Below are 7,845 nucleotides of genomic sequence, written 5' to 3' on the forward strand. Positions count from 1 at the left end.
CAAAACAGGACTGATCTCAACTAAATCATCCCAGCCAGGGCTTTGTCAAGCCAGGCCTTAAAAACATCTAAGGATGGAGACTCCCTAGGTAACCCATTCCAGCTCTTCACCACCCTCCTAGTGAAATAGTTTTTCCTAATATCCAGCCTAGACCTCCCCCACTGCAACATGAAACCATTGCTCCTTGTTCTGTCATCTGCCACCACTGAGAAAAGCCGAGCTCCATCCTCTTCGGAACCCCCTTTCAGGTAGTTGAAAGCTGCTATCAAATCCCCCCTCACTCTTCTCTTCTGCAGACTAAATAAGCCCAGTTCCCTCAGCCTCTCCTTGTAAGTCATGTGCTCCAGCCCCCTAATCATTTTTGTTGCCCTCCATTGGACTTTCTCCAATTTGTCCACATCCCTTCTGTAATGGAGGGCCCAAAACTGGATACAATACTCCAGATGTGGCCTCACTTGTGCCAAATAGAGGGGAATAATCACTTCCCTTTATCTGCTGGCAATGTTCCTATAAATGCAACCCAATATGCCATTGGCCTTCTTGGAAACAAGGGCACACTGCTGACTCATAGCCAGTTTCTCATCCACTGTAATTCCCAGGTCCTTTTCTGCAGAACTGCCGCTTAGCCATTTGGTCCCCAGCCTGTAGCAGTGCATGGGGTTCTTCCTTCCTAAGTGGAGGACTCTGCACTTGTCCTTGTTGAAGCTCATCATATTTATTTTGGCCCAATCCTCCAATTTGTCTAGGTTAATCTGGACCCTATCCCTACTCTCCAGTGTATCTACCTCTTCCCCATTTTAGTGTCATCCACAAACTTGCTGAGGGTGCAATCCATCCCAACATCCAGATCATTAATGAAGATGTTGAAGAAAACTGGCCCCAGGACCGACCCCTGGGACATTCCGCTTGATAACAGCTGCCAGCTGGACATCAAGCCGTTGATCACTACCCGTTGAGCCTGACGACCTAGCCAGCTTTCCATCCACCTTATAGTGCATTCATCCAATCCATACTTCTTTAACTTGCTGACTTATCCTCCAGGAATTTATCTAATTCATTTTTCAATCCAGTTATACGTCTGGCCATCACAACAAACCTTGCGTGTTGTGTGAAAAAGTACCTTTTTTTTTTTTTTTTAAACCTGACACACATTAATTTTATCAGGTGAGCCCTAGTTCTTGTGTTATGTGAAGGGATAAATAACAGGTCCCTATTCATTTTCTCCAAACCAATCATGATTTTCATATTCCCCTTCAGCCGTCTCTTTTCTAAGTGGAACAATACCTGTTTTTAATCTCCCCTCATATGGAAACAGCCCTTATCTTTTTCATTGCCCTTCTCTGGACCTTTTCCAGGGTAACATTTAACCATCTCAGCTTCAGTAGGGACGCTTTAAACCTTTGTCAAGATATTTTGTCCCGGAATAAAGAACAATGAGTAGGTATAAACAAACAGAGATCAATAATTTATTGACAAAGGCATGTGAGCGATGGTTGCCAGATGGGAATGGAAAGGGAGCAGGAGCAGTGCCAGGGTTTTTGCTGCCCTAGGCGGGGGTCCTTCCGTGCTCCCGGTCGTTGGCAGCAATTCTGCGGTGGGGGGGGGTTTTCCGCGCTCCTGGACTTTGGGGCACTTCAGCGGCGGGTCCCAGAGCGAGTGAAGGACCCGCCGCAGAATTGCCACTGAAGACCCAGAGAGCAGAAGGACCCCCCACCGCCGAATTGCCGCCAACAGTGGCAAAATGCCACCCCCCTCAAATCCTGGTGCCCTAGGAGACCGCCTGGGTCGCCTAAATGGAAGCGCCGGCCCTGAAGGGGAGATGCTGCTATGACAATATCCTGAACAGAGAAAGGTGATAATCTAGAACAACAAAGTGTAGGGAGAAGAATGGATGTGGCCATGGAAACAGGCAGTCACCAACAAAGCAGGGGAGATCCATAGATAACAAACACACCTTGGTGGGCTGATGTCAGAGGTCCAGGCATTCCCAAACTCTGCATCGCTCGAAGCTCTCTCCCCACTGGGCAGGACTTTATCATCCCTACGATCACCATTGAAGTTCCCGCACATCCCGCACAGCTGCCCCTGATACTCCGGGCCCACATGGACAAACAAGGCATGGCGGCCATTAAACTGGATCTCCACGTTGGCACTTGCTTTCAAAGTTACCATGTTTTTCACCCTGGTGATATTGGCCACAGGTCCCAGCTGGGCCGGTAAAGGGGTCTTTGTCCCGTTGACCTGAAACAGGAAGAGAGGTGGGCTGGGACTGAGGAGTATCCTCCTGGCTAGGCAATAGAACTATTCCCAAGGAATTACAGAGGGGATTTTCAACTGTAGCACGATAAAGAATATTTCCAGCCATAAAACCATGTGGAAGCTGCTGTACTTGGCAACCATGGTATCTGATCTATAAAGTATAGATCTCAAAATGACCCAAGAAGCAAGCAGCAAAGTCCGTGTGCTGTAATTTTGTACAAGGACTGGAATCTCACAGCCTGGCCAGAGTAAGGCGGCTCTACCAGAACGGGGACTGACCAATAGCTGGTGACTCTCAGAGGCACAATTGATCTATTGCCGGGAGCAAAGGGGGAAGCAATCTGCTGTCAGTCTATACCCGTCAACCCTATGTACAGGTTAGCTCTTCTGGCCAGTACACTGGGAGCGATGTCAAGGCTACATCCACTCCTCACCCCTGCCTGCCTGTACGCGCTGGGATGGGGTAGCATCTCCAGAGCCTGCTCTCCCCAGCCAGGCTGTGACCTCCCCACTCCCGATGCAGACAGTCTGCATCAGGAAGCACAGGGCTTTGCAAATCACCAAGGTTAAACGACCTCTCCCCAGGGAGGAGGAGTCCCGCACAAAGCAGACAAAGAGCAGAAGCTGAAGACCAGTGAGTCCAGAGGGGATAGGGGGTTATCCAAGGTGAGTCCCAGCACATAGCTAGAGGAGAGGTGCTTGCAGGGCAATTCCAGCCGAAGCCCTGCTTCCCCCTGGACCAATGACCTTAACAAAAACGTCACCCATTATTTGCCTTGTGGCAGGGTAGGAGCTGAATGAGCTGGCTGCTAGGAGACTAGGGTGGGACTTGGGTGACCAGAGTTCAAGTCCTGGGTCTGCCACAGACAGTGTGTGACCTTGGGCAAGTCCCTTAAGGCCTGATTTTCAGAAGGTACATCTCAAAGGTATGTAGGTGCCTAACTCCCACAGAAATCACAGAGGATCTTGAAATCTGCACCTCAGTTTCCCCATCTGTGAAACGGGGATAATAGCACTTCCATGACTCACAGGAGGGTTGTGAGGGTAAATGATTTCAAGAACAGGAGGCGCTCGGATCCTATGGCGATGGGAGCCAGATAAACACCCATGAGTGATGGATAGTTGTGGCTGTTTCTCCTTTGTCCTTTCTGCTAATGGGTTAAAGCGCTCAACTCACCAGAACGTCTTTGCCTCGCTCCAGAACGACATGGGAATGAAAATGGCCAGTTCGGAGCCAAAGTTCCACTCGGTAAATGAAGGAGACCCGGGGATTCCGGAAATTTCTGTTTGCAGCCACCACCCGGAAGGTGACGTCGAGGGAGGAGTTGCAGGTGTGTGAGATCTCGTAGGCGCACGTGCCCTGGAAATGGGCCACAGCCCCATCGAAGGTGAAGTAGTGAGGGTCCCCTGTCACCGTGCAGGTGCTCAGCTGGCTCTGGCAGCCCAGCCTCCCGTCCTTCACCGCACACTGCTGGCCGGGGTTACAGCTGGCGGGGACACACCGGAAAGTAGCAGAGGAGTCACAGCTGCACCTTTGGGTGCAATCAGCGAGCCAGAGAAAATCTCCAACCTGGGATGGCGAGAGAGAGAGAGAGAGAGGGAAATGGCCATGGTCATCATCAGCAAAATGTCACAAAACCAAACCACTCGGGCAAATGGGATAGGAGACACACAGAAGGAAATATGAGATTTATCAGGCTCATTAACTCTGGGCCATGCCCTGAGCCCAGAAAGCATGCTTAGGCAGGAGGGCTCTTATGCAAACAGGATTGTCTGATTATTTGTGCTCCCTGGGTCTGTCTCTGCTTGTTGACTCTTGTGTTATATATAAGTTGTTAGCTGTTTTGATCAGGACCATTTCTTTGTTCTGTGACTATTTCAAGGGTGCCCTATTGTGTGACCAGGCTCCTAGGTGCTGCCAGAATACAAAGAATAACAACAATAATAAAAAGAAAGTGATAGGGAGGGAAAGAAAGCAGGTGGAAACACACGCTGCAGGGCACGAGGGTTAGATACGAAGGAGACTCTTTGCTCCTTGAGTGCAAAAAATGAGGTTTGAGTCTATACTTGCCCATGCAGCCAGGTTTCCTCAGCATTGTCCAGAGACTGAAGTTGCAACTCACCCCGTAGTAGCGTCCGTCGTGCTCACAGCCGCAGTGCTCCGGCAGGACACACTGATCCCCGCTCCACAGGTACCCGTCATTACAGAGACACCCTTCGGAGCACAGGGAGCTGCACAGATGCTGAGGCCAGGAGCTGGCACACAGGTCCTGGCAGGGATGCTCACACAGCTCGTAGTGGCTATTCACTGGGCACCCAGGGTCTGTGAAAGAGGAGGGATTTCTAGTATCAATCAAACAGAAGCACACATGGGGATTGAAATTGCCCTTGAGCCCCTGAGCAGCAAGCCCATGGCACCCGTCCTGGATGTTTAAAGTGCTTAGCTCTTATTTAGAAGGTTGGCAGATTGGACAGTGCATTCTGCAGAGATCAGCAGGCCCGAGACACCAGAGTGCCCAGCAGAAGGAAAAGACTGAGACCCTCTAGTACCTGTGCCACAGGCCCAGGTAATCGGCCACAGTAGATACACATTAGATACACTTGCATGATCCTGTAACGGGGTTGACAAACCCCCATGGACACAACGGAGAGGAGAATCTTCCCTGCTTACAGAGAAGCAGCTGATCACACCCTCTGCAGCTGCCGGTCATGGACACGGGCACCCGCAGCTGGGACCAAGTGAGAAAATGAGCCCAGCTCTAAAGCAGGGGAACAGAGAGAGAAGAGGAGGCGGAAAGGCCTGGGATAGCAGAGGGGCAACAGCCCCAAGTCAGGCTGCCTCTGAGAAACCAGTAGGGAGAAAAAAGGAGGCTGCGAGCCCTGGGCTGATAAGTTATATTGAGTGTATAGGTTTATAGCTTGGTCTAATTGAAGGGAACCACTTAGGTGAAAGCTGGGACCCCTAGAGAGACGGCACCAACAGCAGACGGCAGATCCCTACTTGATCCACTAGAGGAAACATAACAACCACCAAATCTCTTGCCAATTGAAACACTGGGAAAGATCCCAACTACGGCAATGATCACATTGTAAAATGACAAACAAGATTTTAAAGCAGTGAGCTACAGGAGGGCCACTAGCCTCAACAACACAATGGAAGTCTGAGCTCCGTCTGTCTCCATTTGTTCCACAGCCTGGGTTTTTCAAGCTGTCTCTCTGAGGAGCATTAGTTATTCAGAGAACTGGAAGAAAAATGGGGTTTCTTCCCATGGAAAAATCCAATTTTTTTTGGCAGGAATTTGAAAATATTTCCGTGCCTAATGGGAATTGTACTTCAAGTACCTCATGCTCCCATTCTCCTCTATTGGTCGGGCTCACTGGTCAGACTACATCACCTATGATGCATTCTCTTCCCTTTCTGGGGGCAGGGGAGGAACAGTGCATTATGGATTGCCTGGAAATGGTACATCAGGAGAGAGGGGATCCAGGAGAGAGGGGGTCCAGCAGCATTTCTAAATTGATGTATTCTGTTTAATTAAAATGAAAAATTGTTCTGTGGAAACCAAACACATTGCATGAAAAATTTCATTCTGGTGAAAACCCCATTTTCCATCTCTAACCAGTTTTAATGGAACATTTTCCACCAGCCCCAATGATTAGCTTATCTGAACAATTGATTTATAAATCAGGATTCCGGTTCTCTCAACCTGATGCCAGAGGATCAGCATGCCCACCGTGACTAATGAGGAGAACTGGGCACTGATGGGTCTGCAGCCCTTTTCCAGTGCTCAGGATGTTCTTGTGCTGGGTAGATCTAGAAAACCTTCCACAGAAGACAGAGAGGATGGTTTCTCTGAGGAATCTGGGATCTCTTTGGCAGATGATTTTGAGGACCTGGGTTTCAGACAGAGTTGAGCAGCTTTTGCCAGTGTTGATGGACTATCATTTTACCTCAGGGCATCACATAAGGAAAGCCAGACCAGCACCGCGGTGCACACAATCCAATAGTACAGTACACAGTGCTGCCTTACCACAGAAAGACTCGTTCCTCCAAGGTGAGATGGAGACATTCGCTCTCTGGCAGGCAGCTGCGTATGTCTGAATGGACTCACACAGGGCACTGCTCTCCCCTCCTGACACACACAGGTCAAAGATACAATCAGACAGATAGTGGCCTGGGTCAATCTGGGAGTGGCAAGAGGAGAATGGCCCATCAGGGTCCTGGATCACCCAGCACCGGGACTTGGACTGCACCAGACTTTCCTCATCTTCACACAAAGGGCAGGAATCAAGGCAGCCATCGTCACAGCCAGGGACATCTTCCGACTTCCCAGCCAAAGCCAAGTGGAAGGCCTCCTTCCCATGGGAGACGTTCTGCATCACAAAATCATCTTCAGCCGCTCCATTGAGGTTCACACACAGCCCACAGGTCTGGCCTCGGTACTCAGGGGGGAGGCTGAGAAAGAGGCTGTGGGCCAGGTCGTAGCTCACACTCAGACCAGAGTCGGCCTGCACAACAGTATGAAACCCGTCCTGATAAACGACGATTCCTCTTCTCTGGAGATGCACCGGGAGAGTCAGAGTCACCCCATCAATCTGAGTGAGGGAAAATAGCACCAAAGAGATCAGTGCAGGAATTTATCCAGTCATAGATAGGGACCATTCTGGTCATTTACTCTGAGTCCCTTGCATGACCCCAGCCAGAAAACGTCACTCAGTAATTCCTGCAGTGGAGGGAATAATTCTTCTCTGCTACATAAATGAGACCAGCAAGCCCAATAGCCAATGTGATGAATGTGGGAATTTTTGGTAATATTTGAATGATCCATATCTGTACCTCAGTTTACACACTGACTGTATTCCATGTATAAGAGTTAAATTGCTTTCCATGGAAGAGGGGAAGGGATGGGCTACTTGGGTCAGGTGGGCTGCCTGAGTTGGATCCAGATGTGCTAGCAAGAGTTGAATGGGGTCAGCAGGGCCCTGCATTGACAGTGGAAGAGCCAAGGACTGGGACATTAACACCTAACAACTGAGGGCCCAGAGCAAGTTAATTCTCCAACTCTCAGCAGGGGAGGGGACTAAAAGTCTAAAGCAGGAGAACAAAACGACTGAGCACATCCAAAGGAGGGTCCCAGTGGGACAAGGAACAGAGATGGAGACAGACTTGAGGAGTCTCTGGGAAGCAGGACAGATGGACCCTGACTGAAGGTTTGCCTCTCCATGCTGACCTAATCTCTCTCTGATGCTGTGCTCCTGTTGACTAGTAAAGGCTGCCTGCCCCGCAGCAATGCAGGTATTTTTCTGGTTGCTTTGCTCTCTTAGAAGGAGCCAGATCTCAGGAAGCCACACAGCTGTTTCTTGTGAAAAAGCTAAACCTACAGCCCTGGGAAATGGGTGCTTTCCAAAGAGACTATACAGGCCTAGGGTGACCAGATGTCTCAGTTTTATAGCAACAGTCCTGATTTTCGGGTCTTTTTCTTATGTAGGCTCCTATTACCCCCCACCCCGTGTCCTGATTTTTCACACTTGCTGTCTAGTCTCCCTTTACAGGCGGGGGCAATCACACAGACCCTGAAAATCCAT

This window comes from Gopherus evgoodei, unplaced genomic scaffold (genome assembly GCF_007399415.2).
Source record: "Gopherus evgoodei ecotype Sinaloan lineage unplaced genomic scaffold, rGopEvg1_v1.p scaffold_31_arrow_ctg1, whole genome shotgun sequence".
NCBI classification, from domain to species: Eukaryota; Metazoa; Chordata; order Testudines; family Testudinidae; genus Gopherus; species Gopherus evgoodei.